Raw genomic sequence first — 23324 nt, 5'->3', positions numbered from 1 at the left:
AGGAATCCGGGCACCCGGAGTCCCCTATAAATAAGGGGCAGCAGGCGCCCCCAACCTTTGCCCCACCAATTCTCACTTTTGCCAAGGTTCACTTTGAACCTCAGTGCGAAAGTACTCTAAATCAAAATTTTCTTGCGGTGAAGACGCTGTTGCGATTCAACCGAGGTCGTCAAATCTATATTTTTCGATGGCTCCTCGGTAAATAAAATACTTCCCCTCTCTAACATCTTATTAGAATTTGTCTTCTCAATTTTTTTTTCTTAGAATATTCTTTTATTTATATACAGTAGGAAACGAACAAATACTGGTGCTGGACCCTCCAATGCTAGTACAGACCCTAGGTTTCCCACAGACGAACTTAGGATTAAGTTTGAGTCCACCATTTATAAGACCATTAGGACTACCTGCATAGATAGATCGTTCTTTCTAAGGTCATGTCCCTCTGCTTTAGAGGTTATAGGCCACTATAACTTAAGGAACCTTGTCGAATGTACCAGTCCAATAAACATAAGTCTGTGTGCCGAATTTTGCAATAACCTAGTAAAAATAGACGATCTCACCTATACCACTAGGGCAGCAGGCACTGATATCGTATTTTCCCCTACGACTATCCGAGAGTTTTTAGAGTTGCGTCCATCTACTTGCTCCTTTTTGTTCTATCCTCCGAGGGATCTACCGTTCGAAGATCCCTACTCACATATTACTCTCGATACGATTTATTCGTATTTTTTCGGGGGAGAGAGAGATCCTACGGTGACATAGTTTAGGTCAGTAGAACTTCGAGTCCAGGACTACGCTCTTTATAGGGTTGTAGTCCTTTGCATTTTACCACTGACTACTCGGGACATCGCTGTGATGCGCCCATTCCATTCGTTCTTACTTTATGCCCTGATTCATAGGTTAGACATTGACATCAGCCTACGTATCTTCTCCACCATTATCTACTTGGCTGGATTTGTGACTGACAACGAGTCCATATGCCATTTGGTCACATTCTGACAGCCTATATGTCCTCGTTGCACATTGATGTCACTAGAGGAGACATTGCCCATATGACCGAGTTTGATGTTATAGCCTCTAGGAACTTCTCCCTAGCCGGTATCCATATAGATAGAGATGACGGGACTATGTCTTGGCGGAGGGGGGCACAGCACCAGCCCGATCCAGACGCACAGGTGGACGAGTTCAGACTATTTCCGGAGGAAGCCGCACCGGCTCCACCACCACCCCCAGCTCGAGCACCACGACACGCTCCCCGCACTCTAGCCGACCGTATGACCGGACTAGAGAGAGCTATGGCGAGTCTCCAGCAGGAGAACTCTGATTTTCATCGGGACATACGGCGAGAGGTTGCCGAGTTACGAGCTGCCGGAGACACCCGACACACTGAGCTGATGGCACTTCTTCGATCCTTGGGATCTGGACCACCCCCTTCATCATCTCAGTAGCCTTAGTGATGACCTACTTCTGTAGCTACACTACTTGTAAAATATTTTGGATTTATCTAGTGGCATTTCAAACTTACATTAAATATGTTCTATCTTAATAGGCTAGGATCTTTCAAAAATACTTTCAAAAATGATTTTACCAACTTACAGGCTAAACTTGTTTGTTTTCAAACTTTCCATTTTTAGACTTTCAAAAACAGTTTTGGCTTTAGACTAGTTTTGAATCCTTAGAAAGCATGTACTCATAGGTCTAGTTCTTGAGCATCTCACCAACACCTTAGGTTTACCTTGCTTGTGTTTGATAAACATAGAAAGGGGTGAGATGCATAGGCCAACTGTCTAGACTTAAGATGCTTATTCCAGTGCATCAGCATAAGTCTGGACGTTAAATACAATTCAGATATTAATCAGATTAAAGTTCATCAGTCAAGTCAAACACTGACTGGTTATAATTAACTTAATCTGACTAACCAAGTGAAAGCTACTATCTTCTGATAGTTAGTTAGTACCTAATTGGTTAGACAGCTGGTTAGAGTTAAGTATCAAGTTCAGGGGGAGAATTAACTCAAATTTTGTGTGTTTGAAAAATGCTTTTTAAAACCTAACATATGTTTGAACATTGATTTACAAAAAGTTAAATTTAACTAAATATTTGAAAAATGTGAAAGTTTAATCCCACCTGATTTTCAAACCTGATTTGAAAAGTTAACTATTTCAAAATTTAGTTCTTATCAAATTAGCCTTAAAAATTAATTTTTGACAAAAAAAATTTTTGGTTTGAAAAATCAAAGTTGAAAAACTTACCTTTCTGAAAAGTAGATAAAAATTTGAAAAACCTATTTTGAAAATTTCCACACGCTTGAGAGTTAAACTTGATTAACTTTAAACTTTTCAAAACTACTTGTCTCCCCCAAGTCAACTTGACAATTTTTTAACTTGGTGTTAAAAATTGCACTTTTATCTTTCAAATTTTGAACCAAACCTAGATATCTTTCAAAATTTGATTACCTGTTACAGTAACTCTTCACTATGATTGTTTACCTTTGTTCATTTTTTGATGAATGCCAAAGGGGGAGGAGGGTTAGGTGGTTAAGTTAGCTAAACCAATTTGAAAATACAAACTAACAAACTTTAAAACCACATAAATGTATGTTGTTTCTTGCATATGTTTTCACTAACTTAACCAGGTTGTCATTCCATCAAAAAGGGGGAGATTGTTGGTGCGGGTAGCACTAACGGTCTAACCCAGGTTTTGATGAATGACAAATAGGTTAAGTTAGTTATGTTGTTGTCTGACACTTTGATCAAGTGTGCAGGAAAAGTCCAGACAGGTCGACGGGCTGACCGGATGTCTGGCACGAAGTCCAGCTAGGTCGACGGGCTGACCGGATAGCTGGCGAGAAGTCCAAGCGGGTCGACGGGCTGACCGGACGCTTGGCGAGAAGTCCAGCTAGGTCGACAGGCTGACCGGATAGCTGGCGAGAAGTCCAAGCGGGTCGACGGGCCGTGTGCAGGAAAAGTCCAGACGGGTCGACGGGCTGACCGGACGTCTGGCAGGTAAGCAAGGTAAGTCACTGGAAGGGAGTGATTGTGAGGACGCGTTCCCGGGAAGGGAACATTAGGCGTCGATCCGGCTTAGATCCATTTCGGATATCTAAGTCGAGATCGTGACTAGATTCCGGTCTCGGAAAGACGGAATCTAAGTCATACTCTTTTTAATTATCTGTTGAACCTTAACTGTGCTGACAATCTGTTTTACAGGATATACATTTGCCTCGGACTAACTTTGTTTTGCAGGAAAAGGGAGTTTTCTGGAACAAGGTGGTCCGGGCGCCCAGAGTGGATCCGGGCGCCCGGAAGGTGAATTCTATCCAGCCGAGTCGTCGCCACGTGGAGCATCATGGTTTGTGCAGCTACGTCACATTCCAGGCGCCCGGAAGGGATCCAGGCGCCTGGAACAGCATATAAAAGAAGCCCCAGACAGGAGCTTCAGAATCAATTTAAACTGAGAACTCTTCTACTGCTGGTCTTGCTGCTCAACGTTCAGTGCGACGTCAACAAAGCTCCGACACTACGCTCCATTCTTTTCCCTTTTGTCGGTATTTGTTTTCAATTTTCATTAGCATCTTTTTGTACTTAAATTGTAATTATCCGAATTGCTAGTGAATTGTCCAACGAAAGTACTCAAGGAGTACGGGCCTTCGAGTAGGAGTCGTCACAGGCTCCGAACGAAGTAAAACCATTGTGTCTATTTTAATTTTTCCGCTGCACTTATACTCTGTATTTTCGAATCGATATTCACCCCCCCCCCCTCTATCGAATCTAACGGTCCTACAAATAGTGTACCCAATTGCTTTTCTATGCAACCTTAACTCTTTAAGCAATCTTTGTGTTTCTAGCTCGGTTAAATTTGTATTGATTATAACTGAAAAAGTGGAATTCGGTCCAAGAAATGCATATTTGAGGTTGGGTGGCAATGGCTTTAACTCAAGCTGTGGAGGCATAATTTCTGGCAAAGTTAAGTCTTTCTCTAGCAACTTTATTTCTTCTTTTGGATGCTCTTCTTCAAGATTCTACTCAATTTCCAATTCCAAACCTTTATTTTCCTCATAAATATCTTCGTAAACATTTAGACATTCCGCCTTTTCAAAAGGTTCATTTGAAGATATCTCTTTGTCAAACATTTTTGATAGAGATTCACAACATCAAGGGAATAAATCTTGAAAATATTTTTGATTCAAAGTGATGGCTCCTTTAATCTCATTTACACATTCTTGCTTATTTTCCTCGTCACTTTCTTTTTCTTTATCTTCACATACATTGAATGAGAGAGTCGTTAGATTTTTCCCTGACCAATCATTAAGATTTGACACTCCTACATATTATCTCATATGCTTTCATCCAAGCTTCTCTTCATGAAAGATCCTTTAAATGTTAAATCTAACTGACTCTTACTTCTGAAAGAAAGCCTAACATAGAATAAATGTACAATTAACAATTTCTTGATACCATGATGTGGGCATGAATGCAGAAGAGATAAATATCTCTCCCAAAGCTTGATGTAATTCCTCCCCGACAAGTTGCTTAAAGTTTAGAATTTGATTTCTCAAATGTATGGTCTTTTGTGGAGAAAAATATTTGTTCAGAAATTTCTGCTCTAACTCATCCCAAGTTCTGATACTCTGAGGTTGCAAAGTATAAAACCACCTCTTCGCAGCATCCTTCAGATGAAACCTCCTCATATTTCAATGTATTGCAATATCTGTGGAATTCCATCAGATGTGAATAAGGGTTATCTAATTTTAATTCCCCAAACTGGTCCTGCTAAATCTTTGAGATAAAGGATGGTCTAAGCATAAAATTCCTTACTTGAATCTCTGGATGAACAATTGACTCTAATTCTAAAACAGACTTTGGAGCTCCATAATCTTTCAATGATCTACAAACCATATTTGAATGTACTTGTTCTTCTGAATGTCTTTGTGAAGTTCTCCTTTTATAAAAGGTTCTATCAATTTCAGGATCAAAAGGTAATAGATCACCTAAAAAGTTAGATCTTCGCATACAAGAACAAGATTACAGAATTTGATTCACAAACGGAAAGAATAAAAGAATACAAAGAAAATTTAAAGAACGGATTACAAAACTAGTTACAAGTTAGATGTGAGAAAAACAAAGAAAAGTTTAGTCTAATTCAAATGATAATCTCTAATGTTATAGACGCAATCCCCGGCAACGGCGCCAAAAACTCGTTACGTCACCGTAAGTGCACGGTTACGTCGTCAGTAATATAAAATATATTGTATCCATAGGGACTGGTTATAACCACTAAAGATATCTCAAAGCGAATTAGCTAAATAATCAACTAGAAATCACACGCACTAAGAAACAACTAGAAAATGGAAATAGAAGAGTAATGTAGAAACTAGGTTATATGAAAGTTCTAGGAGATTTGGTTTCTTTGTGATACTTATCAATGTAATATGATTTTACCAATTATATCATCAATTGTCAAGTATTTGTAAGAAGTCGTCGGTTATCTCCTGCAAAAAACACCGATAAAGGACTTATATATATACCTTAAGCAACTAAATAGTCATGATCCCTATGAAGTCCGTTAGCGGGTTAGCCCTGTCACGACGCCCCTCGGTCATACAACATAGAAACACATTACTAATCAATTCACATCAAGATATAGGGATCAGTTCATCTATTTATCCCACTTCTTTGTAGATTCTTGCTTCACCCTTCAAGGTGATCCCCAAGATGTACGTTAACGGGGCAGCCCTGTCACGACGCCCCTCGGCCATACAATCTAGAGAATTTCTCTACAAGATCCACAAGAATTAGAAACATCCAATCAAGAATGGTAATTAGATCCAAACACAACAATCCACACAAGATTGAATTGATACAAAATATAACAACATCATTAAAACAAGAAGTTGGCAAATCCTAGAATTCATACATCAATTCACATCACAAATACTCCCTCCATCCTAGAACAAGGAGATCTACTCCATGGAACAAAAGAAAAGATCTGAAGACAAGAAGATCATAAACATTTCGATCTAAATCAAGAAGATAGAAAAGAAATGCTTATCTAGAGATGACGAGTAATCTTCGGAACCAACCCTTGCTACCGGAGTTGAATTGGGAATGGAGACGTCCTTAGATCGTCGGATCGACACCCAAAAGATGGAGAAGAACCTTCAGATTGGATCTCCCCAAAGGGAGAGCCACCTCTTTTCAAAGAGGGAAGAACCCTTTATATAGAGCAGGGGGTTTGGGCGCCACACGGCCCATGTCACGGCTATGTTGCCCTCACACGGACTTGCCTATTTTGCTCTCGGCCAAAGTCACATGATCGTGTGAGATTCACATGACTGTGCCATGCTCCACCTCTAGACAGCTAACACGGTCGTGTGGCACACACGGTCGTGCCAATCTTGGTCTCTAGAAAGGTTATACGGTCGTGTGGCACACACGGCCTAGCAATGCTTGGCCTCTAGAAGGGTTGCACGGCCATGTAGATCTACATGGCCGTGTTCTGATTCTGCTTCAAAAGTGACACGGCCATGTGATACCACACGGCCATGTCAGCCCCCTCTCTTGTTGATGCTGCACACCCGGTATGCTCCACACGGCCAAGACCATTTTCCTTCTTGTTCCTTTTACATGCCCGTGTGACACACATGGCTAGCACTAACTTCCTTCGTTCGTTGATCAAATTCACGATGAACATCATTTCCTTTCCAAATTTGACTCCTATAGACAGAAAATGCACAAGAGTAGATCTCCGAACAAAGAAGAGTAAATATGCTAAAAGTAAAGCAAGGCGTATGAAAATGCATAGATAAAGCATGTATAAAATATAGGAATGTGCGTCAAAACATGCTAAACAGGTGTATAAAATCTACGTATATCATCAGGGTTCCAATTTTCCAGATTGAGGGGTGTTTTTGTAACTTCATCCATTGGTTCCTTGTATCCTCTTCGAATAATGAACCATTGGACGATGTCGGTCTTGAGGTAAACCTCTATTCGCTTCTTCCAATATGAAAATTCATCTCTATTAAAAAGCGGGGGGCAAACGGTACTATAACCTTTATTTTAGGCCATGTAATTATTGAAATAGCATAAACTTAAATAGATATTGTAGGATCGAAAAAGTATGATAGAGGAGGGGTGAATATCGCTCTTTTCAAAACTCTCCTTTTCATTTTAAAACAAAGTAACACAGCGAAAAATAGAGACTCATTTCGGTTATTTGGTTTGGAGCCTACGTCGACTCCTACTCCAAGACCCATGATCCTTGATCATACCGTTGGGATTCACTAAAACTCTTCTTTCCATAAACCTCGGAAAGAAGCAGTGCGTACAATGAAATGAATAAGATAGTAACAGACTACTATCTTACTAGAAAATGAGTACAATGCAAGCTTTAAAGTAAATGTATACCGACACTATATGGGAGATAAAGCTTGGTCAACATTTGAACGAAGTAGACGCTTGCTTGAAGACGGGTTGCAAAGCAATAGCACGAACAGAGAGTTTCCATAGCGATGAATAGATAACTTCGTTGCAGCCTCAAACCTCAAGCTCCATTTTTATAAGAATCGATACTATTTGGTTGACCAATCCTTCGATTCGGTCGACCAAACCTGCTCCCTATCTTTTTCACTAAGATCCGATCCTTGGGCATTAATGATGTTTAATGGTTTGGTTTGCCGACCTCTCTATTCGGTCGACCAAATGGTGAGCTTTCCCCGTTCATCGAGATTCTTCATTAATGTGCCATTAATGTCTTTATTGTTTGGTCGACTGATCCCCTGGTTCGGTTGACCGATCTCCTGGTTCGGTCAACCGATTAGGCAATCTTCCTTCTTTGCTTCAGCTCAAACTGATCTGTGCCACATCATCAGTGTGCCCGATCCTTTTGTTCGGTTGACCGATCATGGCTTGATCGAACTTTGCTCGGCTTTGGTCTTAACTTGTATCTACTCTAAGTTATCCTTGTTCGATCGACCGATCCTTCTGTTTGGTCGATCGATCAGGCTGAACCTGTAAAGCAGTGTTAGACAGTATACTCCTATAAAATAGAGATTGGCACAGTAATAATATATATGATGCATGAGTAGTATTAGACAGTAGAATTGTCTTGATTTCAATTTGGAAACCTTCCCTATTTCTTCAGTTGGATTAGCGATCTTAGGTTGTTCCTTTCAGGAACATGACCTCACTGTCTCTTCTTCAGTTGCTTACCTCAACCTACCTGCCAAACATAGTTCTCCAAACATGTTTGGACTTTACCGCTTAGCATTGGATCGGCCACCCAGGACTTTCCCTCGATCTACGGTCCTCCAAACCTATCGAGCTTCTCCACCAAGTGCAAAATCCTCTCAACCCACTTGGTCTTTCTGTCTAGCTTCCATGATCTGCTAAGTCTTTCCTGCCTTGCCTCCAACTAGAACTTTTCCGATTGAGTAAATAGTCTACACACTAGGTCAACTTGTTAGATCACAACAAGACTTAACTTAAACTTTTGACAACATCAAAACTTAGGTTTGACTCTGGCGCAACCTGCACCAATAATCTCTCCCTTTTTGATATTTGGCAACCAAGATTCATAGTTAAGTTAATACATTCAAACAAATAAGTAAACAAGCATTTGTTTTTCTTTTAACTCTCCCCCTGCGTTAAATAACTCTCCCTGAAATCACTATCTCTCCCGCTTAATTTGTTATGTCTCCTCATTTGACATACATCAAAAATAGGGGAAACAACCAAACTTTTAGTAAATTTTGAACTTGAAAATTTAAGAAAATCCTGAATTTGAAGAAAATTTTTGAAAGTTTAAGAAGAGATAAATTCTTGAAGAGTTTGTAAAAAAAATTTGTAAAAGGTAAAGTTTGAAAAATCTCTTAAGGTAAAAAATCTAAATAATTATGAAAATTTTTTGGAAAAGTAAAAGTTTGAAAATTTTCCAAGGAAAAAATTTGTAAATATTGAAAAAATATTTTAGAAAGACATAATTTTGAAAAATTTTAAGGAAAAATTTGAAAATTTGTAAGATAAACATTTTGAAAAGTAAATTTGAAAATTTTTGTAAAGGACAAATTTCAAATAATTTTCTAAAGGCAAAATGTTAAAAAAAAAATAAAAGATAAATAATTTTAAAAATTGTAAAAAATAAGTTTGAAGCTCCCCTTAAAATTGATGAGTACCTAAAAGTCCAAGCATGGTTTGAAAAACTAAAAAAAAACTTTATGATGAAATATCCAACTTTTGTACAAAGCTAACTACCACAATATAGCAACTGCTAACTCAAGTCGATCAATTTGAGCGTTTGGATCCAACTAGTTTGTTACTAGCTAGTTGACTCAAAGCCTAGATTTGTGTTGTTTAAAACCCAGATTTATAGTGATGCACTGACATAGCATCTGAAATCTTAGGCTAAGTCCTAAGCATCTCACATCATTCTATGTTGCACAATACATAAGCAAGGAATCCTACTATGCTTGTGAGATGCTGGCTGCTAAAACTATAGGTTCATGCAATTCTACAGTAAGACATAAATTACTCCAAAAAGATAAAATATTTTGAAATAAATTTTGATAACAAAATTTTGAAAGGGAATTTTACAAAAATAATTTTGAAAAGCTACTAAGTAGTAATTTCAAAAATATGTTAAGAAACATATTCTATAAAACACATTCCTAATTATCTTCTTAAGTTACTAAATTCAGCTTCAAGTAAAGGTTTGATAAATATGTCAGCTAGGTTAGATTTTGATTCAATATAGTTAAGTTCAATATTTCCTTTTGAGACATGATCCCCAACGAAATGATGTTTAACTTCTATGTGTTTAGTTATAGAGTGATGAACTAGATTTTTAGTTAGATTTATAGAACTTATGTTATCAATATAGGTTTTTATATTTTTATAATCTAGATTAAAATCTTTTAAGGTATAGGACCTCCATAGCAATTGAGCTACACATTCACCTATTGCTATGTATTCGGCTTCAGTTATAGATAAGGCAACATAATGTTGCTTTCTACTAAACCAGCTAACTAAAGAAGATCCTAGTAATTGACAGGCTCCACTTGTATTCTTTCTATCAAGCTTACATTTGAATCAGAATAGCCAACTAATTCAAAATGTGATGTTCTAGGATACCACATTCCAACATTAATTGTTCCTTTTAGATATTTAATTATTCTTTTAACATGAGATAGATGAGATTCTTTTGCGCATGTTTGATATTGAGTACATATACTTACTGCAAATAATATACCAGGTTTGCTTGCAGTTAAGTATAGTAAGCTAACTATCATGCTTCTATAATGTCTTAAGTCAACTGATTTACCATTTGGGTCACTATCTAGATTAATGTTACTAGTCATAGGTGTTTTTAGTTCTTTTGAGTTTTCCAAACCAAATTTTCTAAGTAGTTCTTTTGAGTATTTAGTTTGATGCACATAGTTACCTTCTTTAGTTTGTTTAATTTGAAGTCCTAGAAAATAATTTAATTCTCTAACTAAACTCATTTCAAATTCGGTTTCCATTAAAGTTATAAATTCATGTAAGAATTTTGAATTGGTTGACCCAAACACTATGTCGTCGACATAAACCTGGCTATGAAAATATCATAATTAAGGATTTTTATGAAAAGTGTAGGATCAATTTGACCCTCTTTAAACCCTTTAGAATTTAAAAAGGTAGAAGTCTTTCATATCAAGCCCTAGGTGCTTGTTTTAATCCGTATAGTGCCTTTTTTAACTTAAACACATGGTTTGGGTTTTCTAGATCCTCAAAACCTGGTGGTTGAGTTACATAGACTTCTTCTTTAATTTTTAAGGTGGATTTATTATAAACTCTATAGGCTCTACTTATAGATGAATAACCAATAAAAATTCCTTGTTGAGTTTTTGAGGTGAATTTTCCTAAGTAATCTTTGAGGTTTAAAATATGCACATTATATCCAAATACTTTAAAATATTTTATGTTTGGAATTTTATTAAAATAAATTTCATAAGATGTTTTATTCAGAAATTTATTAATTATAATTCTATTTTGGACATAACAAGCTATATTAATAGCTTCAGCCCAAAAGTATTTAGGTAAATTATATTTATTTAACATTGTTCTTGCAGCTTCCTATAAAGTTCTATTTGTACATTTTACTAGACCATTTTGTTGTGGAGTTTTTGGGCATGAAAATTCATGATAATAATCATTTTCTAAGTAAAAGTTTGTAAAACTTTGATTCTTAAATTCTCCTCCATTATCACTTCTAATTTTTTAAAAATTTTATTTCTTTTTTTGTTTTCTATTTGTTTGCATAAATTACTAAATATTTTAAAAGTTTCATATTTATGAGTTAAGAATTTTATCCAAGTGTATTTAGAGTAGTTATCTATTACTACTAAGCAGTAAAGACTTCTATTTAGTGATTCTATTCCGTGAGAGTCGAATAAGTCTAAATATAATAATTGAAGTATTTTTATTAGTTCTATTTTGATTAGTTAATTTATAAGTTGATTTAATTTATTTTCCTTGTTGACAAGGGTTACCTATTTTATTTTTAGGATTTCCTAATTTTGGTAAACCATTAACTAATCCATTTTTATTTAATTTTAGTAAATTCCAATCTCCTATGTCATAACCATGTTTCTTCATGATGTGTTAAAAGGCACTTGGGTAATATTTTTGGTAGAATAATTGAGTAGATATTTTTATCTTTAAATCCTTTTAGCAATGTATTGGTTGATTCAGCATAACTTATTAGATATTCAGAAGATAGAAATTTGACTTTAAATCCAAAATCGCATAATTGACTTATACTAAGCAAATTATAATCAAAATGTACAACAAGCAAAACATTTTTAATTGATATATTTAATTATAATTGAATTTCACTTGTACTAATTACCTTTAGCTTGCCATTGTTTTCAAAGACAACTTATCCTAGGTTTTTGAACTAAATATTGGTGAATTTATGTTGGTCCCTAGTCATATGTCTGGAGCAGCCGCTGTCCAAAATTCATTTATCCAGAGCTTTGGATTCCTACAAATAATGTAGGGTTAAATCAAAGTTTGGTTAAACAATTTTCAAATGTTGTGAGTTTAGTTATTAGGTTGTATTTTTAAATTTTAGATTTAAGTTATAAAGTTGATTTAATTTTAAATTTGAATATTAAAGTTAAGTTTATTAATTTAATACTTAGATTTAGGAATTAAATTAAGTTTGGATTAAGTTTAACTTATGTTCATTTAAGTTAATTTTAAAATCATTTTTATTATTTTTTAAAAATAATTTTAATCAAGTTTTTAAACTAATTTAAATTAATTTTTCAAATAATTTTAATTAAGTTTTTTAAATAATTTTAATTAAGTTTTTTACAATAATTTTAATTAAGTTTTTAAACAAAGTTTTAATTAAGTTTTTTTAAAATTAAGTTTTAAAAATAATTTTAATTAAGTTTTTAAAATAATTTTAATTAAGTTTTTAAAATAATTTTAATTAAGTTTTTAAAAATAATTTTAATTAAGATTTTAAAAATAATTTTAATTAAGTTTTTAAAATAATTTTAATTAAGTTTTTAAAATAATTTTAATTGAGTTTTTAAACTAATTTTAATTAAGTTTTTAAACTAAGTTTAGTTAAGTTTTAGTTTAGTTAAGTTTTTAAACTAAGTTTAGTTAAGTTTTCAAACTAATTTTAATTAAGTTTTTAAACTAATTTTAATTAAGTTTTTAAAATAATTTTAATTAAGTTTTTAAACTAATTTAAATTCAGTTTTGAAACAATTTTAATTAAGTTTTTAAAATAATTTAATTAAGTTTTTAAACTAATTTAAATTAAGTTTTGAAATAATTTCAATTAAGTTTTAAAGTTAATTTTAATTAAGTTTTTAAAATAATTTAGTTTTTAAAATAATTTTAATTAAGTTTTTTATAAAATAATTAAGTTTTTTTTGTATTAATTAATTATTTTGAAAAATGTTGTTGAATCCATGATAGATTCGAACTTAGCTTTGGGTTAATCAAGTAAGCTTCCTAAGGATAAGTTTTCAGTTTAGTGGCGAGGCATATGACCTTATGTATCAACGGTGGACCACTTGCTGAATACTTTCTAAAATAGTCTTGTCCAAAAAACTTAATACTAAGTTTTGATCTAACTAGCTCATGTTTGACTAGGATAGCTTCGGTCAGATCCACTGAGTCTAGTGCACCAGGTAGAATACACAAGATTCAGCCTAGACATGCCTTCGGCAAAGCTTCCTTGACGTACTATCATCCCAATCCATTTCGATACTATGTTATAGAGTTTGGTAAACCTTTTAACTAACCGTTCTAAGCAGAAAAGAAATCTAAACCTAACATGTAAAGTTGATTGATCAAGTTGGTTGAACAGTTTTTCTAATTGCTTCTCCTGAGTCATAACTTAGATATGGTCTATCTAAGTAGTGCATCTGACTTTTAGGGATCAAATAGAGATTTGGTTTAATTAGTTTGGTTAAACATTTTATTGGAACTTATGCTTGGACTTGACTTCTAACATTTTGACTAATTAAAGATAAATATGGTTTATTTGTTTTATTTGATTTATAGTCAAGTCTTGATTTGTTGTACACGGCTCGTTGCGATCCAAGTACCATATTTAGTCCTTTAATCGAGCGTGTAGTTGTGAAGTCGTCTCTCTGGGAAGCATTTTAATATTAAATAAATTATTTAAAAGTAAATTTCTTTTATTTACCTTGGACTCATCGGTTCCTTCATGTAGCTTTATCAGACGGTCCCACAGTTCTTTAGCGTTATCATAGGGCTCGACTCAGTTCAACTCTTCCATTGTGAGCCCACATTGGATGGTGTTGATCGCCTTATAGATTAGTTGTGCCTTCTTGATCATTGAGGGAGTCTAATTTTCTGGTTCTAGTGGCATTCCATTTTTCATTGGAGGTGTGTAGCCTTTCAGTATTGTGAACCAAAGCTCGATGTCAGACTTAAGGTAGCACTCTATTCTGTTCTTCCAATAACTGAAGTTCTCCCCTTTGAACAGTGGAGGTCGGACGGTGCTATATCCTTCTTGATAAGAATTTGTCATACTTGCAGTCACAAAAATAATAAGAGAAATTTCCAAAACTCTTATTTTGGGATTAGCAGTGCGAGATAAAGGAAATAAGATTACAAGAAAAAGAAAATTTTTAAAAGAAGAGAAGAAGTTTTTAAAATTTATTCAAAAAACTGTTAAGTAATTTTAGAGCTACCGGGCTCTAATACCAATTGTAGGATAAAAAGAGTGTGATAGAGGGGGGATGAATATCGCTCTTTTCAAAACTCTCCTTTTCTTTTTAAAACAAAGTAACACGGTGGAAAATAAGTTTGGAACCTACGTAGACTCCTACTCCAAGACCCGCGATACTTGATCGCACCGTTAGGTAATTCACTAAAACTCTTCTTTCTGAAAACCTCGGAAAGAAGCAGTGCATACAATGAAATGAGTAAGAGAGTAACAGACTACTATCTTACTAGAAAATGAGTACAATGCAAGCTTTAAAGTAAATGTATACCGACACTATATGGGAGATGAATCTTGGTTGGCACTTGAACGAAGTAGACGCTTGCTTGAAGATGGGTTACAGAGCAATAGCATGAACAGAGAGTTTCCACGGTGATGAACAGACAACTTCGTTGCAGCCTCAAACCTCGAGCTCCACTTTTATAAGAATCGGTACTATTCGGTCCACCGATCCTTAGGTTCGGTCGACCGAACCCGCTCCCTGCCTTCTTCGCTGAGATCTAATCCTTGGGCATTAATGATGTTTAATGGTTCAGTCGACCGACCTCTCTGTTTGGTCGACCGAACGGTGAGCTTTCCCCGTTTGTCAAGATTCTTCATTAATGCGCCATTAATGTATTTATTGTTCAGTCGATCGATCCCTTGGTTCAGTCGACCGATCCCCTGGTTCAATCGACCAATCAGGCAATCTTCCCTCTTTTCTTAGGCTCAAACTGATCTGTGTCACATCATCAGTGTGCGGGCAGCCGATCCTTTTGTTCGGTCGGTCGATCATAGCTTGATCAAACTTTGCTATGCTTTGGTCTGAACTTGTATCTGCTCTAAGTTAGCCTTGTTCGATCGACCGATCCATCTGTTCGGTCGATCGATCAGGCCGAACATGTAAAACAATGTTAGACAGTATACTCCTGCAAAACAGATATTAGCATAGTAATAATATATATGATGCATGAGTAGTATTAGATAGTAGAACTGTCTTGATCTCAACTTGAATACGACCTCACTGTCGCTCCTTCAATTACTTACCTCAACTTGTCTGCCAAACATGGCCCTCCAGACATGTTTGGACTTTACCGCTTTGCATTGGATCGGCCACCCAGGACTTTTCCTCGATCTACGATCCTCCAAACCTATCGAGCTTCTCCGCCAAGTGTTGAATCCTTTTAACCCACTTGGTCTTTCCGCCTATCTTCCACAATCTACTAAGTCTTTCCTGCCTAGCCTCCAACTAGGACTTTCCCGGTTGAGTAAAAGCCTGCACACTTGGTCAACTTGTTAGATCACAACAAGACTTAACTTAAACCTTTGACAACATCAAAACTAAGGTTTGACTCTGGTGCAACCTGCACCAACAGATACCAAGACTTGGTCTTGGAGTAAGTAGTGTGGTAGAAAGAAAGGAATAAGACAAAAAAACTCAAGTGGTGTTACACCAATTTAAGCAAAACTGAAACAAAAAAGGATTTATTCGAAGAGGTAATTATACCAATTCAAATAGATTTGAAAAACTAAAATCTGAATAAACAGAAAATGTAACGACCCGCCTTCTACTAACTAAGCTGTAAGGCCGATCGCTACAGTTATGTTGTGCTAAACTGTTCCCTGACCATCACTAAATCTAAATGCGGAAGCTGTACTAATTAAAATTTTACTAACTACTGACATTTCTTGGTTCTATACATACTAAGGGAGGTAAACTAACTACTCATAACATGTTTTACCTTCCCCATAGCCAAGGAATTGAACTTAGACACTTCCCCGCTGATACTAGACCTCCCAATCGATCCACGGATCGATTGGAATAGTCGGATCGATCCAGTGATCGATCCAGCCGGCTACTGTATGCGGGACATAGGTTGGATCGATCCAGTGATCGATCCAGCACGCTACTGTGCTCGGGACGATATTCTGGATCGATCGGCTGATCGATCCAGATTGGCCAATCGATCCAGTGATCGATTCCAGAGCCTTCTGTTCTCGACAGAAATTGCTGGATCGATCGGCTGATCGATCCAGAAGCCTACTGTTCGCGGGACAACTGGCCCAATCGATCAGCTGATCGATTGGGAACCCTCGAATCGATCAGCTGATCGATTCGAGTTTCTGATTTCGACCAATTGTCTGATTTCAGCACTTGCTCGTGCCAAAACTACTTATAACATTTCGAAACTAAATGCCAAACATTCTAACGTCACAAAAATAGTATTCTAAACATGATAAAATGCTTGATTAACTAGTTCATAACATTTAACATGCTAAGGTGCAGAATAACAGAATGCTACAAGGTTCTAGTGCTTAAACAAGCTTGCTGAAATTCCCTAAGATCTCTATTCTAAGTTCCATCCACACACATCTTCATCGCATTGTCCTCCAGCCTCCGCTAGTCCATCTTTCCTTTACATTTATCTGCAGTATAAGGAAAAAGTATCTGTAAGCTTTCGCTTAGTAAGAAACCATCTACCTCACTAAAACATGCATACGATGCAATTCATGATTTTAAAACATGCTATTTGAAATACAAACTGAATATGCTAAACATGGCATGGCATACAACACATAGAAAGCTAACTGATCATGGCAATAAGAGCTAATCATAAACTATCATGTTGTATGAACAGAGGACTAAACTGATAGAAAAGCTGAACTGAGCTAATTCTAGTTAACATTAAAGCTGTATTGAATTCACCTAGCTATTTGGTGAGAGTATGAAAACTATATACATATAATAGGTGAAAATACATAATCATGCTGCTGTTTGGGCCCGGCAACTGTACGTGCTACGCACGCATCCCTAACTAAACCTGGGTTTGCAAGTTCCGAATTTAGTAGGGTTACTAGGTTATCTGAACCTAGGGACGACTGTGGGAGCCCAACCCAATGGATATCTAATCCAGTACAGTGCCACTGAAAAGTAAAATACTGAACACTAGCTAATAAATACTGATCTTGCTTTTACTAGGTTGTCTAAACCCAGACTAGGTTATCTAAACCTAGAGGCGACTGTGGGAGCCCACCCATTGGACATCTAGTCCGGTAAAAGCTGAAGCAAGACTAAATAAACTGTAAAGATGCTTCTATTGCATTTATCTAAGCTACTAAAATGCCTAAATTGCATTTTACTGAACTACACAATTTATCAAACACTTGGCATGCGCTAATTCGCATCCTTTGTGTCGGAAATCGACGTACTATTAAACTAACACATGGAATTCACACGGAAGCTACTTATACTGCAGGTGAGGGGTTCTTACCTCGTACGCTAATTTTCTTACAACTCTATTCGCTAGAATTCCGGTGGAGACGATCCTTTCGATAATCTCCTCGCTCCAACGCGTTCTTCTCGCGGAGGGAAACGTTCTTGTGTTGGAATCACTGCCGGAAGGTGTTCTTAGGGACCTAGGGAGGAAACCCTAGGTCCTCTTGTGGTTGGCGCCGAGAGAAGGAGGAGGAGAAGGGATCGGCGTCGGTGAGGGTATGGAGAGGGAGAAGTTGCCGAACCAAATAAGAGAAATAACCCAAACCAACTTAAGTTTTTAATTTATATTAAGTGGGTAACTAGGCCCAACTCAAATATAAATATAAATGTTTCCCTTCTCTTTCAGCACGGCCCTGCTGGGTTCACCGGTTGCTAAGGCTAACTAAAGGTTTAGCGGACCCGAGAGGTCCCGGGTTCGATTCCCGCTTAAACCATTTTACTTTTCTATTTATTTTTGCTACTTCCGATACTCCAAAAATTCCAGAAAAATATCTAATAATTCCAGAAAAATCATAGAGTATTCCTAAAATAGTTTTGAGAATATTCAGGTGTTACAATCCCCCATACCTTATAAAAAGTTCGTCCTCGAACTTAGAATAATTCCGGGTACTTCTGTTTCATGCTGGCTTTTGTCTCCCAAGTTGCCTCTTCTGCTGTGTGACTGTGCCAAATGACTTTGACTAATGGTACTTCCTTGTTCCGCAATTTCTTAACTGCTCGGTCTATTATCTGAATAGGCTGACTGTCATAGCTGAGGTCTTCGCGGATCTGTACCGACTGGGGCTCAATCACCTGGGTGGCATCTGGGGTATGCTTCTTCAGCATAGAGACATGAAATACGTTGTGGACGGCTGACATTTCCTGGGGTAGCTCTAGCTCATATGCTACCTTGCCCACTCTTCTGCTGATAAGGTATGGTCCCACATATCTGGGACTAAGCTTGCCCTTCTTCCCAAAACGCATCACTCCCTTCATGTGAGCTACTTTGAGGAACACTGTATCCCCGACTGAAAACTCTAAGGGTCTGCGCTGTGTATCAGCATAGCTTTTCTGGCGGCTCTGAGCTGTCTCTATCCTCTGGCGAATATGCTGTATAGCTGCTGTGGTATCTGCTACTAGATCTGTCTGAAGTTCTAGTGCTTTCTGTTCACCACTCTCATACCAGCAGATTGGAGATCTACACCTCCGCCCATAGAGAGCCTCGTAAGGTGCCATGCCGATAGTGGCATGATAGCTGTTGTTGTATGTGCTAAGCTCGATATTTGCACCAACTTCCCTTAAGTCTAGGCACACGCTCGGAGCATATCTTCGAGTACCGATTTACTCGCCCATCTCGACCATCCCTCTGCGAATAGAATGTCAGGTCAACTTTAACTTAGTGCCCAACGCCGACCGTACACACTCCCGAAGTGTGATGTGAATCTGCTCTCTGAAATGATGGTTCGTGGGACTCCATGTAGTCCGACAATTTCCGGAGATACAACTGAGCTAGCTTCTATGGAGTAGGATATCTTGATAGCTAAGAAGTGGGTTGATTTAGTCAACCCGTCGACTATTACCCGATGGCGTCAAAACCATTCGTGGTTCGGGCCCCACTATGAAATCCATAGAGATATCCTCCCACTTCCATTCTGGAATCTGTATAGGCTGCAGAACTCCTCCTGGTCGCTGATGTTATGCCTTGACCCTCTGACAGGTGAGGCAGATGCTAACACATCTGGCGGTGTCTCGCTTCATCCCGGGCCACCAAAAATGGTTCTTCAGGTCTTGATACATTTTGGTGGAACCTGGATGCATCGCATAGGGAGTCTTGTGAGCCTCATCTAAAATCCGTCTCCGTAGCTCCTCCTGATCTGGAACACAGAGTTTGTCACCAAAATACAACACCCCGCTATCGGACACTCTGAATTCTCTACTTTCTGATTCTGCTAGCCCTTACTTGATTTTCTGAATTTCAGGGTCCTGCTCCTGAGCTGACTGAATATCACCAAGCAAGGTAGACTCTAAGGTCATAGTAGAGAGCTGTCCAACGATGAGTTCGAGGCCGAAGTCTACGATCTCCTTCTGTAGGGGCGGTGACACGGCTGTAAGAGATAATAAGGTAGCACTGGATTTCCTGCTAAGTGCATCTGCTACCCTATTTGCTTTCCCTGGGTGGTAGAGGATGTCTATATCGTAATCCTTGACCAGCTCTAACCATCTGCGCTGTCGCATATTCAGATCCTTCTGAGTGAAGAAATACTTCAGACTCTGATGATCTGTATACACTCTGCACTGAGCTCCATATAAGTAATGTCTCCAAATTTTGAGAGCGAACACTACTGCTGCAAGCTCAAGGTCATGAGTAGGATAATTTTTCTCATAATCCTTGAGTTGTCTGGAGGCATAGGCGATCACCTTGCCGTTCTGCATCAGTACTGCTCCTAGTCCCAACTTAGAGGCATCACTAAAGATGTCAAAGCTGCTGGTGTTGTCTGGTAGAGTCAAAATGGGAGCACTGGTCAATCTCCTTTTTAGTTCGCTGAAGCTGTTCTCACAGTCCTCTGTCCACTGAAATTTCCTGTTCTTTCTGGTAAGAGCTGTCAGTGGGGAGGCTATCCTGGAGAAGTCCTCTATAAACTTTCTGTAATATCCTGCTAATCCCAGAAAGCTCCTGATTTCACTGGCGTTCTTAGGTCTCTTCCAGTTAGTTACTGTTTCTATCTTGCTGGGATCTACCATAATACCATCCTTTGAGATGATGTGACCCAGGAAGGACACCTGATCTAGCCAAAATTCACATTTCATGAACTTGGCATATAGCTGGTTCTGCTGAAGGGTCTGCAATACTAGTTTCAGGTGCTCTGAGTGTTCTTCCTGAGTTCCTGAGTAGATAAGGATGTCATCGATAAACACAATAACAAACTTATCTAAATACTCCCTGAATACTCTATTCATGAGATCCATGAATATAGCTGGAGCATTGGTCACGCCAAAGGGCATGACTACGAACTCGTAGTGTCCGTATCTGGTTCTGAATGTTGTCTTGGGTATATCCCCTTCTTTAACCTTCACCTGATGATAACCTGATCTGAAATCTATCTTAGAGAACACTACTGCTCCCTTCAGCTGGTCGAACAGGTCATCGATTCTGGGAAGGGGATACCTGTTCTTGATCGTGACTTGGTTCAGTGATCTGTAGTCTATGCATGCTTCCATCCTTCTTCTTCACGAACAGTACAGGCGCTCCCCATGGTGAGTGACTGTTACGCTCCGCAAGTGTACGGAAATGTCGCAAGTAATATAAAAGATTATCGTATCCACAGGGACTGAAATAAGCACTAGAAATATCTCAATGCGAATTAGCTAAACAACTATCCAATCGTTTCAAAAGCAAAGTAAAGGTAAACAAATCTAATCTTAAAGATCAATAAACAAGAGTCTAGTGTTTTGGGTTATGATAAAGGGAGATTCTAGGAGTTTCGGTTTCTTTGTAAGATTTCTTGAATGTAAATAGTTCACCAATTCTTATCCCTCAATTGCCAAACATGTAGAAAGTTGTCGGTTCTCTCTTGCAATAGACAACCGGCTAGGGACTGAGAAATGTATCTAAATAGGATTAATTAGACATGAACCTACGTTGTCCTTACACAGAAGCGCACCTATTACTATGCCTTCCTCGGATATCAACATAGAAGCCCACAACTTATTAATCTATCAAGATACAAGAAACTAATCACAAGATCCATCCTACTCTCTTGAATATTCCCATTTCCTCTTCAAGATTATCTCTCAAACGTCCTTACACGGGCTTGCACCTGTCACGTGGATCCCTCGGATGATCGAGTGAGAGTTTATCTTTACAAAGTCCACAAGAAATCCAAACAATCAATCAAGAATGAGAATTAAGCACAAATCACCATTAATCATTCAAGATCTAATTGATACAAGCAAGTCATTGTCATTGAAACAAGAAAGTGGCAAATCCATTAGAGATTACATCAATCCATCATACAAATACTCCCTTAATCCTAGAATACAAGATCTACTCCATGAATCGAGGAAGAAAACCCGAAGAACTAGAGAATACAAGCATTTCTTAAATCCCCAATCCAAGAAATCAAGAAGAGGGGGAAAGAGAAAACTTATCTACGAAGAAGCCTCGTCTTCGGATCCAATCCTCGCTCCGAAGTCAAAATCGTCGAGATCTCCCTTAGAATCGCCCAGAAATCCTCCCAAGAATGGGAGGAAATCACCAAATCTTGCTTTCTCCCAAAGGGGGAGAGATCCCCTTTCAATTCATGAAGAAGGGTTTAAATAAAGGAGGGAATCGGGCGCCACACGGCCCGTGACACGGCCAGTGAGATTCACACGCCATGTCCAGCCCTCTCTCGCCAGCACTGCAGACTCCACACGCCGTAACCCTTCGCCTCGAAATGCTACACGGTGTGGTGCACACGCCACACCGCTTAGTCTCCGAAATGCAACACGGTCGTGGTGCACACGGCCCGCTGGTCTCGAAATTTCACACTACTGTAGATCCACACGCCATGTAAGGCTTCGCCTCGTTGGCTTTCTTGACACGGCCATGCGAGGTTCACATGGCCATGTCATCTTCCTCTTCTGTTGGTGCCAAACTCCACACGGCCCGAGCTCCATACCAGTGCATGGCCGTGTGAGGCACACGGCCCGGTGCTTTTTCCCTTTGTTTCCTCCAATGCATGCCCAAAGATGTAGATTCTTCACCAAATCGACTCCTGTGTACAGAAAATGCACAAAAAGCAGATCTCCGAACCAAAAGAGTAAATATGCTAAAAGGAAAGCTGGAAGTATAAAAATACATGGATCAAGCATGCTCAAAATATGTAAATGTGCGTAAAAACATGCATAAAAGAGTATATAATATACGAACATCAGTGACTCGGGCGTATGAAACCCTTGTCAAGCAGCTCCTGTAGTTGCTCCTGAAGTTCCTTCAGTTCCGCTGGAGCCATGCGATAAGGCGCTTTGGAGATAGGATTTGTACCGGCAATGAGTTCTATCTCAAAGTCAATCTCCCTGTCTAGTGCTAAGCCTGGTAACTCTTCAAGGAAGACTGCTGGGTAGTCACATACGACTCGAACCTCTGCTAGCTGTTGGTTCTTGTCCTGGCTGGCGTTGACTACGTGTGCTAGGAATCCTGTACATCCCGAATCCAGTAGCTTCTGTGCTTTCATCGCTGAGAGAAACTTCTTGGCCTTTCTCTTTGGTTCCCCGCTGTATTCAAATTGCACTGCCGCTTCAGGTTGGAAGATGACTTTCTGTTTACGGCACTCTATGGTAGCACCATATCTGATAAGAAAGTCCATTCCAAAGATAACGTCATAGTCGGTCATCTCTAGCACTATCAGATCACAAAAGAGCTCTCTGTCTGCTATAATGACCCATGAGCCAGGGCGTGGATGCCATGATCTCTCCCGAAGGTAATGCCATCAAAAATTGACCACCGAGTACCTCCGAGGGTATTTCTAATTTTTCGGAGAACATCCGGCTATATATGAATGGGTTGCCCCAAGATCAAATAGAATCAGAAATCAGAAATGCTAATCGTGACAACTGTCGAGGCATTGGCTACGCCCTCTCCGTGAGTGAGTAGATCCTCGCATTCGCCATAGCTGGAGGGGCTTCTAATCTGCCCTGGCTGATAAGTGGACCTTCTAGAGCGGCCTGCATCTGATATAACTGAGCTGGCTGGCCTGCATACTGAATCTGCTGTGGCTGAGGAAGACCGGTCTTGTTCGGGCACTGCTTGGCCATGTGCCCTTCTTGTCCACATTCAAAACATCCTCGTGTG

Source organism: Zingiber officinale, chromosome 1A (genome assembly GCF_018446385.1).
Source record: "Zingiber officinale cultivar Zhangliang chromosome 1A, Zo_v1.1, whole genome shotgun sequence".
Lineage (NCBI taxonomy): Eukaryota > Viridiplantae > Streptophyta > Magnoliopsida > Zingiberales > Zingiberaceae > Zingiber > Zingiber officinale.
Note: the sequence above shows the minus strand (reverse complement) of the source record.